This window comes from Poecile atricapillus, chromosome 4, assembly GCF_030490865.1.
Source record: "Poecile atricapillus isolate bPoeAtr1 chromosome 4, bPoeAtr1.hap1, whole genome shotgun sequence".
NCBI lineage: Eukaryota > Metazoa > Chordata > Aves > Passeriformes > Paridae > Poecile > Poecile atricapillus.
In genome coordinates this window covers 29,258,192-29,277,699 of record NC_081252.1, presented here as the reverse complement: position 1 = coordinate 29,277,699, position 19,508 = coordinate 29,258,192, and the positions used below count along the sequence as shown (strand labels likewise).

Sequence of the window (19,508 nt, the reverse complement as noted above, 5' to 3'; positions counted from 1 at the left end):
TATTATTTCTGGAGCATGTTTTTGTGGTCTGTGGTTTTGGGCATGTGGTTTCCCCCTCTCCCTTGTCATATATGTGGATCTGAAAACAAGTTACTGTAGTATAAACCAAAATGTCCTAATTCACCATCTCTTTTTGCTTCTGCTGCTGCTTTTTATGTCACAGCTTCCTGTCAACAACCTAGTTGCAGAGAAACAGCAAATGCACACAATATCCAGCAATAGCTCAAGTACTGGTGTGCTACCAATGCTGTTTAAGTTACAAATACAAAATAGTGTCACAGGAGCTACTGTAAAGAAAGGTATTTCCCTCCCAGACAAACCAAATAAACCTTTGTTTCTTCACACAGGCTCTGAAGGTTGGAACAGCTTTAGCTCCAGATATCCTGGAATATTTCTGTATTTGGCAGAAACTGCTCTTTTGATGTGGCCACGTAATAAAGACAGTTGCAATACTTGTGACTGCTCTAATTCCATTGCTTCTAGCTTTAGTTATAAAAGATTCTGTCTGTGGAGCACCAAGTGGAAATGCATGGGTGAAACTTGCTGACAGAACTTGTGCCAGATCTGGAAGCAGAACACTGCATTTATTTGTTGTTTCCTTATTCTTGCCATGTTATATTCCTTTTGTTGGTACAACAGTCAGAATAGTTTCTCTTTAAAAATGAGGAAACACAGTACAAACCCAAGTGACATGGAAGCAGTTGAACTGAAGAAAGTGAGGAGCTCTGAATTACCTTTTAATGTCTCTAAATAATACATATTTCATCTTTTGACCTCATCTCTTAATTGTTCTATATTTTGTTCTCTCTAATACTTATGTTGATGAGCAACATAGATCAAAGAGATTAAACCTTGTTTGCTGCTGATCTGACATTAAGGCCGTGATTCCTTAGTGTTTCAAGGTAAAATGAGAAATAATCATGGTAATGAGGAAAATCTTTTTGTTTCCAATATGAATAATCAAGCTGTATCTAGTAGTTCTTCATTTGCAAAGTGTTCACAGAACTGTTCTAACACCATCCATGGTACTGATGCAAAACCTGGGGAATAGTCAAAAAGACTTTATTTTTTTACAGGCTCCATTGGAGACAAAGAGCAACAGAGAAGCCTGCTCTTCCCCAAGTAGAAATGTGCCAATCCTGAAGTGAGTGCAGAAATAGGAGAAAAGAAAGTTTCAAATCAATACAGACAAAATACTAAAGAAATTTAGTGTTTTCACTGATACTGGTCTTACTCAGATTTCTTTTATTAAAGAGCTGATTGCATAAAAGCTGAAAGCTTAAGTTTGTTCAAAGAGCTGACTATCACCATTTTTTGTTTTTAAACTGATTTTCAGTTATCCAAGAGCTACTAAATTTGTTTTAATTAATAACACTTTTAAATTGTAGGAGGACGGAAAAGTGCACTTGTAAAGTGTTAAGTTTCTTAATGTTTCAGATTTTTCCTTTGTCTCTGGTACCATGACTGTTTTCAACCCAGCCAGAAAATAAAACTTAATCTGCACATTGATGGTTATTACACATGAGCCTGTCTCTGGGCTCTGTCAGAGCTTCTCTGAGGGCTGTTGACCTTGCACTAATTAGAAGATGTCATTCCCAATGGGCTAACAACAATCTGCCCTTAACATTCATGCTCTGGGATTAATTTAATGGGTGAAGTGCAAAATGCTACGTAGGTTTCTGTGAAAACAGGCTACTATGGGAACAGCTGTTTAAGCATGTTCTTGCCTTGGTAGACTTTCAAGCTATTTGAACTTTCTTTCTGTGGCAGTCATTGCTGGCAGATGCCCTCTTATGTTCAGAGGTGAATCTTGTCTCTGGAAAAGTAATTCTGTAAGTGCAAAGAAAGTGCATTGTGGTTTCACTGCAGGAGTCAGTACTTGATCTTTTCCTGACACTGCTGAACAAGCCTTGCTGTCGTGTATATTAGAGTGATTTAATTGGAGGATTAGAATATTGTTGAAAACTTAGTGGTTGCTGAGGGATTTCTACTTCCCTTTCTGTCTTAGTTTGTAAAATTGAACATTCTCTGTAAATACATGTAGAAGAACAAAAATCTTCTCTTTGCAAAGTTCTGCTGAATAAGCACAACTGTATCAGTCATCCTCAAAATTAAATACCAGCCAGACCTGCTGTTCATATGTGACATGCTCATATGTGACATGCTTATTTACATTTGCTCTGATCTTTTGCCCAAATAAAAAAGCAGGAACTGAATAGGTTTTAATTACAGGCTTATTTAAGCTTTGTTTTGTGGAGAGAGCCATGAAGTGTCATATTTATCTGAGTAGAACTTTTGAAACATGGTCCTTTTTACTCTCCATTTTATCTTCTGAAGAAGGAGATATCAGATGTGTGCTTTTTTGTGTTTTGTTTCATTTCCTTCTGACAGAAGCATACATTTAGTGTAATGACATTAGGGTACTTCTGTCATAAAGAAAATAGGGAATTAAATTAATAATTTTTTTCTCATTGTAAGTCCTAAACAAAAAAATTTGCATTTTCATTTTTAGGGTATGTAGTTTTATAGGGTTCTATTTTGTCAGAGCATGGGGAGGATAATATTAGACTAGATTAATCTTTCTGAAGTTTGATAGAGCTTTTCATTGCTTCTCAGGAGAACTTGTCAAATCTAAATTCTGTCGACTTTGTTTTGTTGGTTTCTCTGGATTCTTACTAAATTACAGTTATCACCCATGAACCAAACTGTTTTACTTGTGGTTTAACCATTGCAATTTTAGAAACAATTTATTTTTCAAACTACATTTGCATGAATTTTTCGTGTTGTGATGTTTTTCTCATTTACTAGAAAAGTGGACTAGGTATGCTGGTCGGTTTCCACAGGACGAGATGCCTGATGGGTGAGCAAGATGTACTCAGTATGGTGAAATCCTGTTACTAGACAAGTTTTATCCTAATTTGTGCTCAAGAGGTAGTTTGTTCCTGATGCTTTTTGGCTTGCAGAATTAGTTCTATAGAGTTGTAGTGCTAAGTGTTACTTAGTAAGAATCACATCCTGAGAAATACAAGAGGCCTTCTCTTACAATAAAAGCTCTGAGTGTAATATTTTTCTTTTTTATGAAGTGAAAATTGAGTGGGATATTTTTTTTTTTCAATGTTGTTCCCATTCAAGGAATACCAAGGTATTTTTAAGTGTTTGTGTATTCATGTAGAGAGATAGAGGGAGAGAGATAGATGGGAAAAGAGAGAAAGTGTCTTAACCACAACATATGTTTCTCTGGAGATTCATCTGTTTTCTTCTGTGACAAAGCCACTTGATTATTCCTGTTGGGATTGCAGGCTAATACAGCTATGGAAAAATGAGCTGGATGCCATATTACTTAATCAGCCAAGTGGTTGGTTAGTCTAGTTATTTTGTGCAGAGGGTGGATGCTGTAGCCTCTGGCAGAAACAGTATAACATTAATTTTCAGATCTTGTCATTCTTTGCTAACAGTTGGGAAAAAGATACTTGGTAGATAACTAAGCTTGGAGTATTGCAAACCAGCTGTATGAAAATCAGTGAGGAAGGGTAAACAGTACCTTTTCCAGGATTGGAATGCTTCTTGGACATGAAGAGGTTATGCAGAATATTATTTTAAGCACTTTGAGGTTACTCACTTCAGTTGTCAAAGTTACCTTGACAAATCTCCTAGGCCTCTTCATATGGCTGCTAAAGAGCAAAGCCACCATTTGACACATAAGGGAAAATTTTTAGGATTCAAGATAGCATTATCCCAGCTCAGAGAAGAACACTCAATGTGGGTTTGCAATAGTTCTTTGTAACTTCATGATGCACGTTCAATGACACAGAGAGAATAGATAATATCACCAAGAAAAGCTTTCCTGCTAAGCCAAAAGTAAAAAAACACGTTCACCACTATTAGGTTTTAGTACTGTTCAGAATTTCATAAAGGCCTCAAGCAAAGCTCTTAGCACTTTTTCCTCTTTTACACAGAGTAGAAGAATCCTGGTTTGAATTAGTGTGATATTCACTGAGACTATAGTGAGGAAAATGCTTACAGTTAGCTTTCATTTAATCATTTGTTATAATTCAGTTTGATGTCATTTAAAGAGAGTAATTCTAGTCTATAACACAGAGGAGTTCTGCAGGAATTTATCCACTGAAAGGGTTGTCAAGTGTTGGAATGGCTGCCCAGGGAAGTGGTGGAATCACTATTCCTTGAAGTGTTTGATAAACAACTGGGCATGGCACTTAGACCTATGGTTTGGTTGTCATGGTGGTGTTCAGTCAAAAGTTGGACTTGATGATCTTGGACATATTTTCCAACCTTAAGGATCTGATGATTCCATAATTGACCTTTTGAGTAGGTATAACTTTGTCCCATGCTTAGAAATGGAAAATTTTGAAGAAATTATTAGATGATACAAGGGTTTTCTCCATGTCTGGTTTTTAAATTAAGCTGCAGATCAAATGAATGCTCAAGATTTCATAGGGCTGGATTGTCCTTTTCTCCTATGCTAGAGATTATGTTGGCTATATAACTAGAAATGTTTTATACCTGGAAGCAGTAGTAAAGGAGGAAATGGGAGACTGATATGAAGGAAAACTAATGAATATATGCACTTGTGCATACAAAAAAACCCCAATAAAAATCCTGTTCTATTGTTATGTAATAAAAATGTAATGAATTGAAAATAATGGAAGATTGTAATGAAAAAAAGACATGTAGAATAGTCTGTAATGTTTTGAAAAAGAAATCAATATAGTTTTCAGGAATTAGTTTATCTTAAGAACCAGCTAGTATTTCTGACTAAACCCATCCATTACTTTTTCATCATCTTGTTTTGTTACTCTTCTGCCAGTCACATTTGCCTCTCTAATTTGATTTTTTGCATTTTGTTCTGATGTGCTCCTATGACTCTGTGTTCAGGACTATTGTGGTTAAGAGGTACAAAGCTTGTTATTTTGTGCAAACTTATTATGAGCTGAAGTAAAGCATTCTGTACTTGATTATGTGCTAGCATTCAATGTCCTTGAGTCTATTTAATACTTTAGATTATTAGAACTTGTGCTTTGAATACATTATTTTTGCAACTATCTCATCTATTTTAATTTTTATCTATGTGTTAAACTTTGATATTAGATAATCTCAAAGTAAACCTTATTTATTTAGCAATGATGGCAACAGAACTCTTCTGGAACCAAAGTGTAGCATGACAAATGGTTGTTAGAAGGAAGCCTGCACCTTTTTATCTTTAAGTGCAATAGTAAAATCTTCAAACAGAAGTTTCTGCTCACCACTTGAGCAGAAAATACACACTGATGGAAGCAGGAGTTGCTCTTCTGACTTCAGGGGAGCATTACAAACAGGCACTTTTGGATTTGGCTCAAAAACTTGTAGTGATGTGAGTCCTTGAAGGTTCAAGTGGAGAACAGGCCTTTTAGTCTGCCCTTTGCATAAGAGATTCATATACTCTGGGTATATGGATTATCCTACATAAAAGGTCTTCATCAGTTTTTACCATATGGTTAAAACATATATACATATTTTTGCTGTTACATCCAGGCACTGTGAGGCACCTGGTATTAATGAATAAAAATAGCCAGCAAAATCCTGGCATGTGGTTGCTAGAAGGAACAATTTATAGCCAAGGGTCTTTTAGATTACTAGAAAGGAGAAGAAAGGAACAACCCCAAAACACATGACCTCTGAAAGTATGTATGAACTCTAAATTTCATCTGCATTTTGGGCACCTGTATTGCTCAAGGCAAAGAATATGGAACTGATTAAAAGATATTAATTCGATTTCTATTGCTAAAAAATACAGGGAGGGAAATTGAGAAGAGTGGTGCTTTGGGTTTCTTTTTTAAACACCATTGCTCTAGTTTGTCATTTAACTGATATTATTATCAAGACATTTGTAGCTTCATAAAGAGGCTGGGAGAGATACACTTCTCAGAATAAATGAAATGTAACTTACAAGATGAGCCTTGGAAGGTGTTTTTTCTGTAAGGCAAAACTATGAGTTCTTGTAATTTATTTCATAGCCCTGGATTAGATTTTTGCCTTCTGAAAAATAAAGCTGACCTTCCTTCTTCACAGAGCAATGACAAAATGCAAGATTCTTATGTTTCAGAAAATGACTCTTTGGTATTGGCATTTCATAATTGACAGTTACCCAGCACAGTGAAGCTCATTTTATGGGTTTATGCTGTTGGAATTTTTTTTATCTGTTTGTTTTTTTTTTGTCTCATAAGCACTGTGGTTCAAATAGTGGGATGATCAATATAACACGCAAATGCTGTAGAGTGTGATCAGTAAAATTTATTATTGTGTTGTAGTGAGAAAAACATTGCAACTTTATTTGCAGTGTGACTGTATTGGTTGCTTCAGCTCTTAATTGCTATAAACAGGCACCAGCAGCCTGTTTAGGATGGGGTGTGGCATTTTGGTGTTCTGCAGAACCATGAAGACTGGTATTAGATTCTATCATAGGTTAGCAAAGTAGAGAAAAATACAAAAAAATAATAAAAGTGTGATCGAAAGAAATTTAAAACTGGCAAACATTTTATGGAAGTACATTTTAAGTCCTCCATAATTCATTCAATTAATTGAAAAATAAACTGAGTAGTGCCCAAATTATGTTAAAGTTGGGAAGGAACAGAGATCCTGATTTAGAGAGAAACTCAGCACCAGCATGCTGTGTTGGTCAAAGAAATTAAAATGAGAAATAGGAATGTATTTTGTAGTTAGCATGATTATGAGTTGAAACAGACTACCTAGAGATGTGATTATTTTTCTCTTGTTTCATAAAAAAACCACAAGCCTTTGAAAGGTTCTTTAGACAAAACAAGGCTTGATGTAGGAGAATGCAGGTGAAATACTGTAGGTATGAGGAGGAGCTATACAATGGCATAGAGCTGATCCACAGGAAGGACTCTACAGAAAATATCCATTAAATATGTCCTGAATGAGAAGTTCCCAGGTTGCATTTGTCACTCTGACTGCAGTGACAAAGGAACAAGACTTGCAGCAACATTGAGATATGGACCAAATTTTTCTTCCCTATAAGGCTGAGGAGAGCATAAGCAGGATACTTATGGATGGAACAACTTATTTCCTGATTATGCATCTATGAACTCCAGAAAAGCCAATAGGGGTAAATGCCTGGTGGTTTTGTGGCTTCATTGCAGAAAAACTGTTGGAATATGGAAATCATAAACAGCAGACAGTTCTAGTGAGAACTCATTTCACGGTTAAAACTGCTAGCTCTGTGTTTTAGCTCTTTTTCATTCAAAAGATAATGCTGCTTACCATTGGTAAGTTTAAATTTTTGATACCCACCATTGTGGGTAATGGCTCGTTAGATGTTTGAAAATGTGCATATTATTAAACAGTAATATCCGTTGTACATTTCTGTTTGGCAGGTGTGAAATGCACATGTATGGATGGTTCTAATACACTGCTTTGCCTTTGTGTTTGAAAGCTGTCACCTGTATGTTTTGTGGATTTCCAGTGACTGTTGTCAGCAACCATTGCCTATGAATATCAGAGAAAGGAGAGAACCAGGGAGAGGCACGCTTTGATTTTTCAGCAAGAAATGTATGAAGATGGAAAGTAAAGGTTGGACCTAATCCTAACAGAAAAATGTAATTGCAAATTAAAAAAAACAAACAAGCCAACCAAAAAAAAACACCCCACAAAAATAGTTTAGGAAAATTGGTGTTTCTTGTAACAAAGTATGAATACAAGCCTTGAACAGAAAATTCAGGCTCACTGTAGTTTGTAAAGTATTGAAAATAAATGTCTGTGATAGTGAGGTACTTTAAAACCTTTTAAAACAAGTGTTTGTACCTAGAATTTGAGCATTTTTTCCAGGCAAACTCAATTCCAAAGCTCCCACATGTGAGGCATTTCTAATTTTACCCAGCTGAAATTTATCATGTCAGCTTCCAGTTCTGAGTGCTGTGTTGTTTTGTTACTTGGAGAGGGTTGGAACTCTTCATTTTTGGAAAATTCTCGCTCATAAACTCTAAGTGATTCTTCATTGTGGCTGAAAAAACTATAAAAATCCTTGAGTGTTTTATATCAAATAGTGTCAACCTCCTCTTAACATACCGTTCTTACTAATGGTTTTCTGTGGAACTGCTGTTTGACAACATCTGTTATAGAGTGTTTTCAAAACGAAAGCGTTGATTCACTCACAGAGGTCAGTGGTGCAAACTCACAAACTGGTAGTGGAGTGATCTTCCTGCAGAGAGACCAAGCTGGCCCCTGGAAACTGAGTGTGTGTGCAAGTTCTTGCCTCTTCTGCCTCATGGTAAGGTACTTCTCTTTCAGAAGGAATAACCCATCTGTGGGTCTTTTGGAATAGTAGAGCTGCTGTAGCCACATGGTCCAGCCCCTACCCAGGGCACTGTTATCTGGTGGTAGGAAAATGTGTGGAAAGTAAACATTTACATAAAAATATTGGGATTTATGTGCTCTGTTGTGCCAGTGTGATATTATTATTATTGCAGAGAGCAGTAGCAGTATAAGGTAGGTGCGAAACAGATGAGTAATAAAATAACTCATGTCTTTGCCATGGTCAGAATACCTTTCCAGATTGAGCAAACCAAAAGCTTTTTTTTTTTTTTTTTTTTTTCATTGAAAGCATTATTTACAAGACACTGAAGCATTTCCATGGCTAGCCTAACACTGTAATTTGAATAAATCCCCAGTTACAGCCCTTTATCGAAATCCTGAGGGTTCTGAAGAATGGATTTTGGTGTCACCATGAGACAGTTGTCTCACACATGAATTGGTACCAACTGTACTGTACAGAATACTGTGGATGTTTCAAAGTGCTGCTAATTCTGAAAAAGAAACTTATTTTGCCACAGACTACTCTCTGTCATCTTAAAAATATGGAGTCTTGGGATACATATAAAATGTCTAAAATATGTAAGAGAAGAAAAATCTATGTAAAATTTCTCCAAAAATCCAGATAAACTATGTGTGCTTATGATGTTCAAGAACTTAAAATACCTCTTCTCTGTATTCAATATACTGGGGAGTCCATTCAGATGTGTGGGCTGTCATACCTACTGATGTTTTTAAATTGACTGAAATGAAAATAACTTCTTAAAATCTTACTGTACAAAGTGTGCTGTTATTGAACTCCATTATTGAGTGTGATAAGAATCTCAGAGGTCTCAGTGGCTGTTTTATTGCTGGAGTGCATTGCACATGCTTGCTGAAATGAACACTGTGCATTACACTTAAATGGGAAGCAGTCTGCTTCCAGACCTTACAGCCTTTAAGTATCACACAAGAAGAAAACATGGCAAGATAAGAAAATTTAATGCTAATAAGGCATCCTGTGATGAAAAACAAATGCAAAGTATATTTCTGATTTATCAACTTTTTGAATTCCTCTATTTTCTTTCCATACCTGGAAGAAAAGTGTACTGTTGTTTACCCTCAGGACAAGGCCTGAGGTGGTGATTTGATTAATCTTGATAAGCAGTGCTAGGTACAGTTGTGGGAGGAGGTCAAAGGTTCATATGAACACCACCTGGCTCCATTAGTTTTACTACAAGTATCATAGTTTTTTATGCTAGTTAACTCTGGGAAGACTTATCTATGACATGCAAAATTGAGTAAGTGAACACAGGAATGTAAATGTTCAACATGAAACATGAAAATGTTTAACAAATACATTGTAAAGGTTGCTTAAATATTTTAATAAATAATAGGAAATTTTTTTTTTTAAGTGTATGCTGAGGACAGCATAATCTTTTCCCCAGAAGGCCATTCTGTCAAAAGAGTTTCTTTGTAAATTCCTCTTGTGTCTTGGTATTATGTAAGCTAAAAGTCCCTTGGCTATAGTAAATATTGGTTAGCTGACCTTTTAAATCAACATTTTAAATAGTTTTGTTTCAGCCCAAAGTTATTTGTAAATTAAACAAATGAAATTACTTTAGATTCATTACTTGTCATGCAAGTTTATGGTAGAATAACCCAAATAACACATGCAGGAGTGCTGCAATTGTAGTTTCTGTATTCTAAGGGCATTTTTGAGACTCTTTGTATCTTCGCCCAATCATCTTTCCACAATTTCAGACCAGACAGAAGCTTTTCAGGAAGAGGACTGATAGGATTCTAAGACCCTGCCAAAGAAAAGCAGTAGGATCTTTCACAAGGGTGCCCAGCTAAGATGATTTTTTTTCCCCCCTGCTTTAAGGTTAGGTGACAACTATTCCAAAAAAGGACCTGAGATTCCTAGGAAACATGCAGAAGGATATGAAACAAGTGTGGCCATGCACTGGAATGAGCCCATGGGAGGGTCACCAGTATCATTAGAGACCTGTAGCACATGAAGCACAAGAGTAGAGAGCAGGCTTTATTCAGCCTTTGGGAAGGCTAAAGGGAGACCTTGTGACAAACACTTGGTTGGAAGTACATAGCAAGAGCTAAGAGGCAACAGACACAAGTGGCAACAAATGAAATTGTTAGGTATTAGAAAAAATCATATTCACATCAAGGAGTAGTCAAATATTTAAAATAGTTGTTCAGAGAGAGATGAAATATCCATCCTCGGGGATATTAAAAATTCACCTGGACAAGGTTCTGAGTAACCTGCTTTGAACAGGGAATCAGGTGAGCTTCAGAGGTCATTTCTGAATTATTCTATGAACCCTGGGGGAGAAAAGGGAAGAACAAAAGGGTTTATTTAGAAAAAAAAATTAAATCTTATGGCTCTGATGTGAATTGCAATGTTAAAACTGACCCATGGAAGAAAATCTGGACATTTTGAGAGACATGTCTTGGAAAAAAATCCAGATGAAGTCTCCCCCCATCCTGTAATTTGACAAAGATATTTATCTTTGTACTTCTTCACCTTCCTCAGCTGCAGGGAACATCTGTTCCATGAGAGTTACCATCTCTTCATTAATTTATATCTGCAGACGGGAAAAAAGATAAGAAAAAGTGAACTTCAGTAAAAACCTAGGAAAAACAATTCTCTTGATTGTTTTCTCATTGTAGCCTTTCTCACACTTAAGGAAGTTATCCTTGAAAACTGTGAGAACACACTTTGTGACCAAAGATTGCTTTAGACCTCCTATGATTTCCATAAAATGGTCTCACATGCTTGTAAGATCAAGGCAGGGTGTTATTGTAATAAAATAAAAAAAAAAATCAACCAAGTAATAAAAATAAAAATAAAGTAAATAACTTTTTGAGTGAATGAAATATGGTTGGTAAGAAGAGGCATGACAGGTTTAAACTTTTCCCCTGCTCCCACTCCCTCTTAGTTCTTCTGTCTGCTCTGTTTTAACAGGCTTGTCCCTACCATTGTCAATTCAGTGCCTCTGTCCCTTATATGAAGTTTTGTGCTGCAACCCTTGGTCCTGCTGCATCTTGTAATCCCTCTGGCCTTCTTTCACTAATCTTGCCTTGTGTCTGCCAAGCACAGTCTTTTACACCCCTCTTCAAGTTGTCCACCTAATTCTTAGAGGAACAATGAAATGTAGAAAAAAAGAAAAGAAAATAATAATCTTGTCTGTCACACAAGGTTTAGACATAAATCCAGTTTCTCTTGTTATGAACTTCTTCTGTGAAGAAAAGCTTGCAAGAGGGCATGGCATAGGTCCATGGAGAAGGAGAAAGGATATTAAACTACCATCTTGATTTGTGGGCAGAAAAAGGAGCTTGGATTTGAGGAAGATTTACCTATGTTGTTGGACAACTGAGATTCTTGAACTTGTAAGTCAAGAGGGAATGAATATTTTGCTACTTCTTTTCCACTATAAGCTCACTGTACTCAAGACATAACTCCTTTCACCTGTATCCTTATTTTTACAGGAAAGGGAACATCAAGTGTATTTTGTACCAAAGCCCAACTGTGTTGGACAACTGTAGGCACATTGTTTTATTATTTTATTTTTCTCTTAGCCTTTTTTTATGATTCTATTGTTCCCATATGTGTTCATTCCAAATAAATATCTACCAACTTTCCTTAAAGCAGTCAGAAACCACTAATGAGCTGTTGCAAAGCAGCTGTGTCAGATTACTACCAGTATTCAACCAAATTCTCTGCCCTTCTTGCTCTTCTTGCATCTGCCCCAAAGCAGCACTGGAGATTTTTGACTGACGATGAACTCAAGGGTTGCAAAAGCACTAAATACCAGGCAGATTCAGCTTTATGAATGTACCTAAGATGGGCCTTTGCTAATGTGTCTTCAAAATGTCAATTATGGACACGTTCATTTCGCAAAACAGCCAAATGCCTAGGTCTCGTGCAGGTTCATGCTACGGAACAATAGGTAAAATCAGAATGATCACATCTAGCGTGACTGTGCCACGTTAGGATGTGATTTTTTTTCCCACTTCTGTCTGATGCTTTGAATGTCATAAATGGTCTCCTTGTTGAGCTGTCTTTGACCAATTGCTGTCATTCCTGTGCTCTTTTTACTGGCACTTTATCCTTCTCATCCCACAGACAGCTGAAGAAGTTGCATGCCAGAAGATCAATGGAAGCTGGAAAGAGCATTAAAGTGTCCTTCTGGCTTTATTTCAATATCTTTGCCAGATCCTGATGTTGGGTGGAACCTGGAAAGTATTCACATAAAACAATTGGGAAAATACCATGGATAGTACTAATTCTGTATTTAACAAACTTGAGACAGTCTTAAAACTTAGAGTAACCTTCTACAGTGGATTATTTGTTTGATGTGGTTAGTCATTGATAATGAGTATTTTTTTTTTTTTAATTTTTTTTATTTTTGGCATAGGAAATATGAAGTCTGGAACTGAAGTCTTGTACTTTTTAATGCTTGAAGTCTTCTGGATCAGATGCATTAGTTAAAAAACAAATTAACAGCTCACACTCACCCCCTCAACCTCCACCCCCAATTAAACTAAACTAAAGTCCCAAAACAAAAGAGCCCTAAACTTTTTGACTGCAGTTACGACTGCTGCAAGGCCTGGGGTGGGGGGAACTGCATCTGTGTCCTAGCACTTGCGCTTCTTGTCTCAGTTTTTTTGGTACACTGCTCTTATTCTAAGCATAGTAAATTCACCTCCAAAAGAAGCACTCTCTTATGGTTCAGAGCTAGGCTGTGTCTTGGTGAGGTGCCTTGTGTCAGTGTGGTGTCATTGGTGCACCTCTACTGCTGGCTTTGCTGTCCCCTTCCCGTGTGATCCGGAGCAAGGCACTCTGACTCTTCAGCTGAGTGGGATTCAGCTTCTCCATGGCCTGGAGACCTCGTGCTTCTCTGTTCTAGCACAGCTATTGCTTCTGCCTTTTTGATGAATCCATCCCTTCACAGGCTTCCAATTCCTTCTGGTTTAATTTTTCCTAGCCTTGCATTGTCTATCTGTTGATCCTTTCTCTAGAAGGACTTTTTTCCTCTCTATTTGAATGTTAAGTTTTATTGTAAGCCAAACACCACCTTCCAGTATCTGTAGCGAATGGTATAATACAAATAATCATGTCTTAATGGAGTTGAATTAAAAGACATCTCTGTCTAAACTGATGCAGAGAATAAATGACTGTACTATTTCTGACTCCTCAATGGATAAGTTTTTACTTTTCTAGACTCAAATTTACAAGGCTATCTAGTGTGATTCAGTTCTGAATATCATATCAGTACCTAGACATAGGTCTTCCCTGGCTCATGTTGGAATATGGGCCTCATCTTTAAGCAGAGAAAATCATAAACAACATTATGGAAATTCAGAGCCATCTCCAAAAGTGTCACTGTGTAACAATGCAATGGGGGAGATCAGAGCAAAAGTAGAACCCTGCCACACAAACACATTTAAGTGTGGTAAATGGTTCTTAACTTTCCTTAATGGTTGAACTGAATGAGAGAGAAATAGAGGAAAAAAAGTCATTTACTGATGGTGCATAGCAAGTGGTTGAAGGTCAGAATTAATACCAGATACTTTGCTTTTTAATTTGTTGGCCTAATAAGTATTACTTCATGGTATTAATAGAGGACATGAAGAGTAGATTAAAGGATCAGAAAGATTATCAGATACTGAGGTGCTCTTCAGAAATTTGATGACACTATCTATGGCCCCAGAAAGCCCTAGATCTTGTTGTCAGTGTTTGAGACAAGGCAGATAATCCTCACTATTTTTTAACTTGTTATGGATCCTAAGAGCAGTAATAATTACAATCCTGCTTTCTCAGACAAAATTTCCACTGAAGTTCATTTTAGTGAAGACCAGAGGATAGGACACATTTTGTGTTTAAACTCAACACTAAAAAATCTCCTCCTCTGATCTCTGATGTGGACTTCAGAGTTGTTTCTAACAGGTTTTCCTTTTAATAACATACTTGCATCAAAATGGCAACTGTGGTTGGATAGTCCATTGTATTAATGAAAGATTATATCAGAGCATGGACCTCAGTGAAGTGTTTTGCATCACTGGCAATTCAGCAAATAATCATTTTTATTTCCATTCAGTCCCTATCAAACTGTTGGAATAAACTGTGCTCTTTTTGTTAGAATGGACTTTGCATAAAGACACCCAACTAACCAACAGTAAACTTTACTTAAAAAAAAAAATCTGTCAGTGGATTGTGTTTTTTAAAAATATTGTAAAAATAATCTCTATCTGCAGTCAAAAGAACTGCACTCAGATGTATCACAAGAACAATTTGCCAAACAATCAGCTGAAGCAGGAGGTTCCAATTTTTCATAGCTTCAAGGGCTCCTGGCAGGGAGGAAAGTTGTGTTATACACATGCTGACAAGTACAAGATAAGCAAGCACTTGCTGCAATGTTTTTGGTTTAATTACCCTCCAGGGTCTAATTGTGATCCCCCCTTGGGAAGTCAGTATTGAGGATACAAGTTTAAGTTAGGCTCTTCTACCTTTTAAATAATTGCACATTTTGGCAGAAAAAATAGGACCTGGTTTAAAAGGGGTGAAATCTACAATGACAGTAAAACTCAAAAGAAACATATCTCTTTAAACCAGTGTCCAGTTCTATGATGAACAAAATTCCAAAAGCGAAGTACCTCTTTTCAAAGTGAGCTAAAACTGCTTAGGCATTAAACAATTATATGTTGTTTGTATAATAGACAACTAAGCAGATCTCCTTGGTACCTGCTTTAATACACATAAGCACAGTGAAAGGAATCTACAGTAGGGTTTGAAAAATGCAGATTTCTATTAACGTAAATTCTGCTTGATGTCCTGTGGGATTGAGGCAGATTCTGTAACATTTTGATGTTTTCTTCTTTGTTCCACTGATGAAGTCATATGAGGAAATGTTACCTATCTGGTAAAGTGGTTATAATTTCCTGCTCTTGGACATCAAGAAGCTGATCTTGTGGCACAAGGAAAAGAAATGCATTCACTTTATGATGTGCTAATATGGTAGATATTTACCCTTGAGGGTGGGTGACATCACATTTGTGTTAATAATATATAATTGTATTCTCTCTGCCTTTGAAAAATACTGCTGATATTTCTTTCAGTTCCAATTTCCATGTTCTCACTGTCAGTATTTGAAAAGGCCTTTTAATCCTACACTACTTTTAATATTTTAATTATTATTGATATTTTGAAATTACGATACTTTAATTTCTCTCCCATTTAATTTTATTTTTCTAGTAGTCTAACTGTAAAGGTCACAGTATAAGAGCACATTGGTAACAGCTGTGGCTTTTTACATTACTAACAGCAGAGGACCACCTCTTTGGCCCTTGACATGATGTAACTTTATGCCATGCTTTCCTGCTTTGCTCTCAGAGAAAGAAATCTTTGGGGACCAAGCTCAAGCTGTTTGTTTTGCTTTGTTTTGTTATATTTTATTTTTCCACAACTAATAGATTAGGGCCATATTCTCAGCAGGTCTTCCAGGCACTGTTGCAATATACTTAGGTAATAGCATTAACTCTATTTGTTAAATCCTTCTTCCAGTTGACCGTTGGTGTTATCAACTACTTTTTATACAATTACACTGAGTTACCTACCATTCTCCTTCCATATTTATTTTGTGATTTACAAATAAATTTACAAATTATTTTTTGTAAATTACATCTGTTTTAATATTCAGAATATTTCCCTGATCAATAGAATATTTCATATTTGTTGTTAGTTTTGTTAGCAAATTCAAAGGTAAATTGATTATTAAGTATAAAATTGAGATATAAAACATTCTTATCTACTGTGATACTTTGGGTGGTTGTGTTTTTTATGTCTTTTTGCTCCCTTCAAAACTTCTTGCAGTGATAGAATCTTGCTTAGAATGTCATTTAGATTGGAGGTTATGTGCCTGAGAACAAGCCTTACTCTCTTACAATGAAAGAAGGAGCAGAACAAAATACAGGACAAAATTTTTCTCAGCATAATCACAGAGCAGATTACTTGTATTAGTCAACAGGGTCAGTGAGTCTTCATTATTTGCTGTAAACCATAATGTAACTGATGAAAATGCAGCTGTGAAGCCTCTGAAGCTGAAAGCATTCTGTGGAGGTGTGTCCCAGGCTGCTTGTTGGGCTCTCACACTATTTCCTTGTCATGTGTCACTTCTGGAGACAGGGGCTCCATGGATGTTGGTGTGACCCCATCTGCCTGTTCTTACATTCTACCAGAGTCTACCAGAGCACATTTGTCCCCCACATGCTGTCTGTGGATCTCTGCTCCCCATAGACCTCCAGGGCTTCAGGGGCACAGCTGCCTCACCATGGGCTGCACCACAGGCTGCAGGGAATCCCAGCTCCAGTGCCTGGAGCGCATCCTGCTCCTCCTTCTGCACTGACCTCCGTGTTCCTCTCACATGGTCTCACTCCTCCCTTCTCTGGCTGCAATAACCTCTGTGCAATAATGTTTGTTTCCTTCTTTAGTACCTTATTGCAGAGGTGCTGCCTCCATCACTGGGCCGGCTCAGCCTTGCCAGCAGTGGGTCTGTCTTGGAGCCTGCTGGTGGTGGCTCTGTCTGACACAGGAGATGCTTCTGGCAGCTTCTCACAGGAGCCAGCCCTGTATTCCTGTACCTCCCTCTACCCCTGCATTACCAAAACCCCGCCATGCAAACACAGGACAGCATTTCAAAGGAAAGGATAACCTGAAGGTAAGTGAAGGATGGAATTAAGTACAAGATGGGTTTACCAAATGTAGGTCACAGCCAACCGATCTGATAGTGTTTCTTTAAATGATAATATTTGCCAATGCAACACACTTAGATCCTAATAACAATCTTCCTGAAATCAAATACTGAAATTTTGTAGACATCAGACAAAGCTGAATCAGCCCCAGATCTTGTTTGACAATAATCATGCAGTTCCTTCTGTTTGTCATTAACAAAAATAAAGTTGTCAGGACAGTTTGCTATTTTGCTGATGTTGGTTTCATTGGCTTTCTAGTGTAACGCTAATAAAACCTTTTGTCAGCAGATGCAAGTTAGACCTTATTTAGCAACAGCAAAACTTTTTGACAAACCTCTTTTTTTCCATGTAAAGATATGTTTTTAGTGCTGAATGGAAACCACATGAAGAGGGCAGATATAAATTTCTTAATGCAAATCTGCAATGCTGTTTTTGCTGACTTTTTTCCTCTCTCCTGCTTTCATGTTCAGCCAGGTATGTCCTATTAATGTTAGACTCTAGCCTTCCACACATTCTTAGAAAACTCAGACAGGATCTGAGGAATAAAAAGTTTGGTACTGTAATTTGACTAAGGTCTGTTGGAAGGAAAATTCAAATGAATCTAAACAAAATACAGTATCTTCCTGCAGTAAAGGTCCAAGCATAATTACTTGGGTCCGTACTAAATGTCCTGAGACAGCCTTGGAATATTGCTTTTTATGTTAAGAAAACAAAGCTTTCCTCCTTTATACGAGAAATTAAATCTAATTTATTATGTTCATAAAGGCACAGCATTACTGATATTTGAGACTGAAATTCTGTTGAACAGCAGAAAATTATGGCTGGGCTTGGATACAACTGTGTAGCTGTCATATGCTGCCAGGGATTCTCCGTTATCTGGATTAGTAAGGGCTTGTACTTTAATGAGGAAAACCTTATTACTCTATCACCATGAAGTTCTTAGTTGTAATGAATGTATTACAATAAATATGTTTACCAACATGGGTTCAGTATAATATGTAGAAAACTGTCATAAATGAACTGTTCTATAAATGATAGCATGCTAAAAAGAATAATAATTCTCCTTAAATGTCAGAAATGGAGCTGATGAGAAGAAGAAGAAACATATATAAAATGAAGAAGTCACTTCTTTCACTTTATCCAGGAAGGAATTTTTAAAAACAGTCATCATATCTCCCCTTCATTTGATTAACTTTGTAATCTGCTACGTGCCAAAAGCCCTGGGTATATTCTTTGGAAGACCACCAGAAAGATATGAATGTATTTTATTCTTTGGAAGACTACCAGAATTATACAAATGTATTTCTGTTCACAGAGTTTGGCTTTAAAAGGTAACAGGCTCTAGATTAATTAAAAATTAATCTAGATTTAAAAATAATCTAGAAAATAGGAATGTCTTTAAACCCCAGACAAATTCATTAATTATGGTATTCTTTAACTGGTATATGTTTAATCAGAAATGAGACCTCTATTCATACTTTATTTGCTTTCTGCATGTCAGATATTTAGATCACAAAACAAAATTTAAAAGCAGGTTCTGCAGTAGGAGAAGCCTTTTGTGTTCCTTAAGATTCTTATGTTTTAAGTACCTACAGGGAATGCTTTTCATTAGTTGGAGAATGAAAGAAACAAATGTTATTCTGCAGGCCCATGTTTGTCATTTGTTGATAAGCAGTCAAAAAGTCAATGTGACCCATATGTCCAAACAGTATGCTGCTGGACATATTTTTCCTAATGCACTGCAAATGAGATCATGCATTGTATAGCTAGCATGTGCATTTATTCTCTTATATTTTCCTTTGTAGAAAATTTTAAAATAATATTTGGCACAGTGATGCAAGCAGTTTTCTTCCTTTATTAGTCTTTTGCATGAAGGGCAGAGTTAATGTGATTGGTCCCCTTCCATCCAGCTGTTTTCAGCAAGATGAATGAGAAATTATCATTGTAAATTATTGTCCTGTTTCATATTCTAGACTACCCATGAAAATGGAATCAAATGGTGGATAGCAGAAGGGATGTTCTAAGTGTAGTTGTGTCTGTGGTGTCACCCAACACATGAGCACTGGTGAGGCCACACCTCAAGGGCTGTGCCCAGCTCTGGGCCTCCCACTTCAACCAAGACATTGAGGTGCTGGAGCATGTCCAGAGAAGGGCAGGGGAGATGGGGCAGGGTCTGGAGCACAAGTCCTGTGAGGAGCAGCTGAGGGAGCTGAGGGTATTCAGCCTGGAGAAAAGAAGGCTCAGGGGTGACCTTATCACTCTACAACTGCCTGAAAGGAGGCTGTAGCCAGATGAGGTTTGATTTGCTTTCCCAGGTAACAAGTGCAAATGGCTCCAAGTTGTGCCAGGAAAGATTTAGATTGAATATTAGGAAAAAAATTCTTCACTGTAAGGGTGGTCAGGCATTGGAAGAGGTTGCCCAGGGATGTGGTGGA

The 19,508-nt window shown here is 37.0% G+C and overlaps 1 protein-coding gene across 1 annotated transcript in view; it reads left to right on the top strand.

Annotated features, from left to right (window-relative positions):
* Positions 1-8,182: 8,182 nt before the first annotated feature.
* Positions 8,183-19,508, top strand: part of DKK2 (dickkopf WNT signaling pathway inhibitor 2) — a 148,232-nt gene continuing 136,906 nt past the window's right edge. Inside the window, exon 1 of the mRNA XM_058838998.1 lies at positions 8,183-8,284. The gene's annotated coding sequence lies outside the window, so the exon portion shown is untranslated. The remainder of the gene's footprint in view (positions 8,285-19,508) is intronic.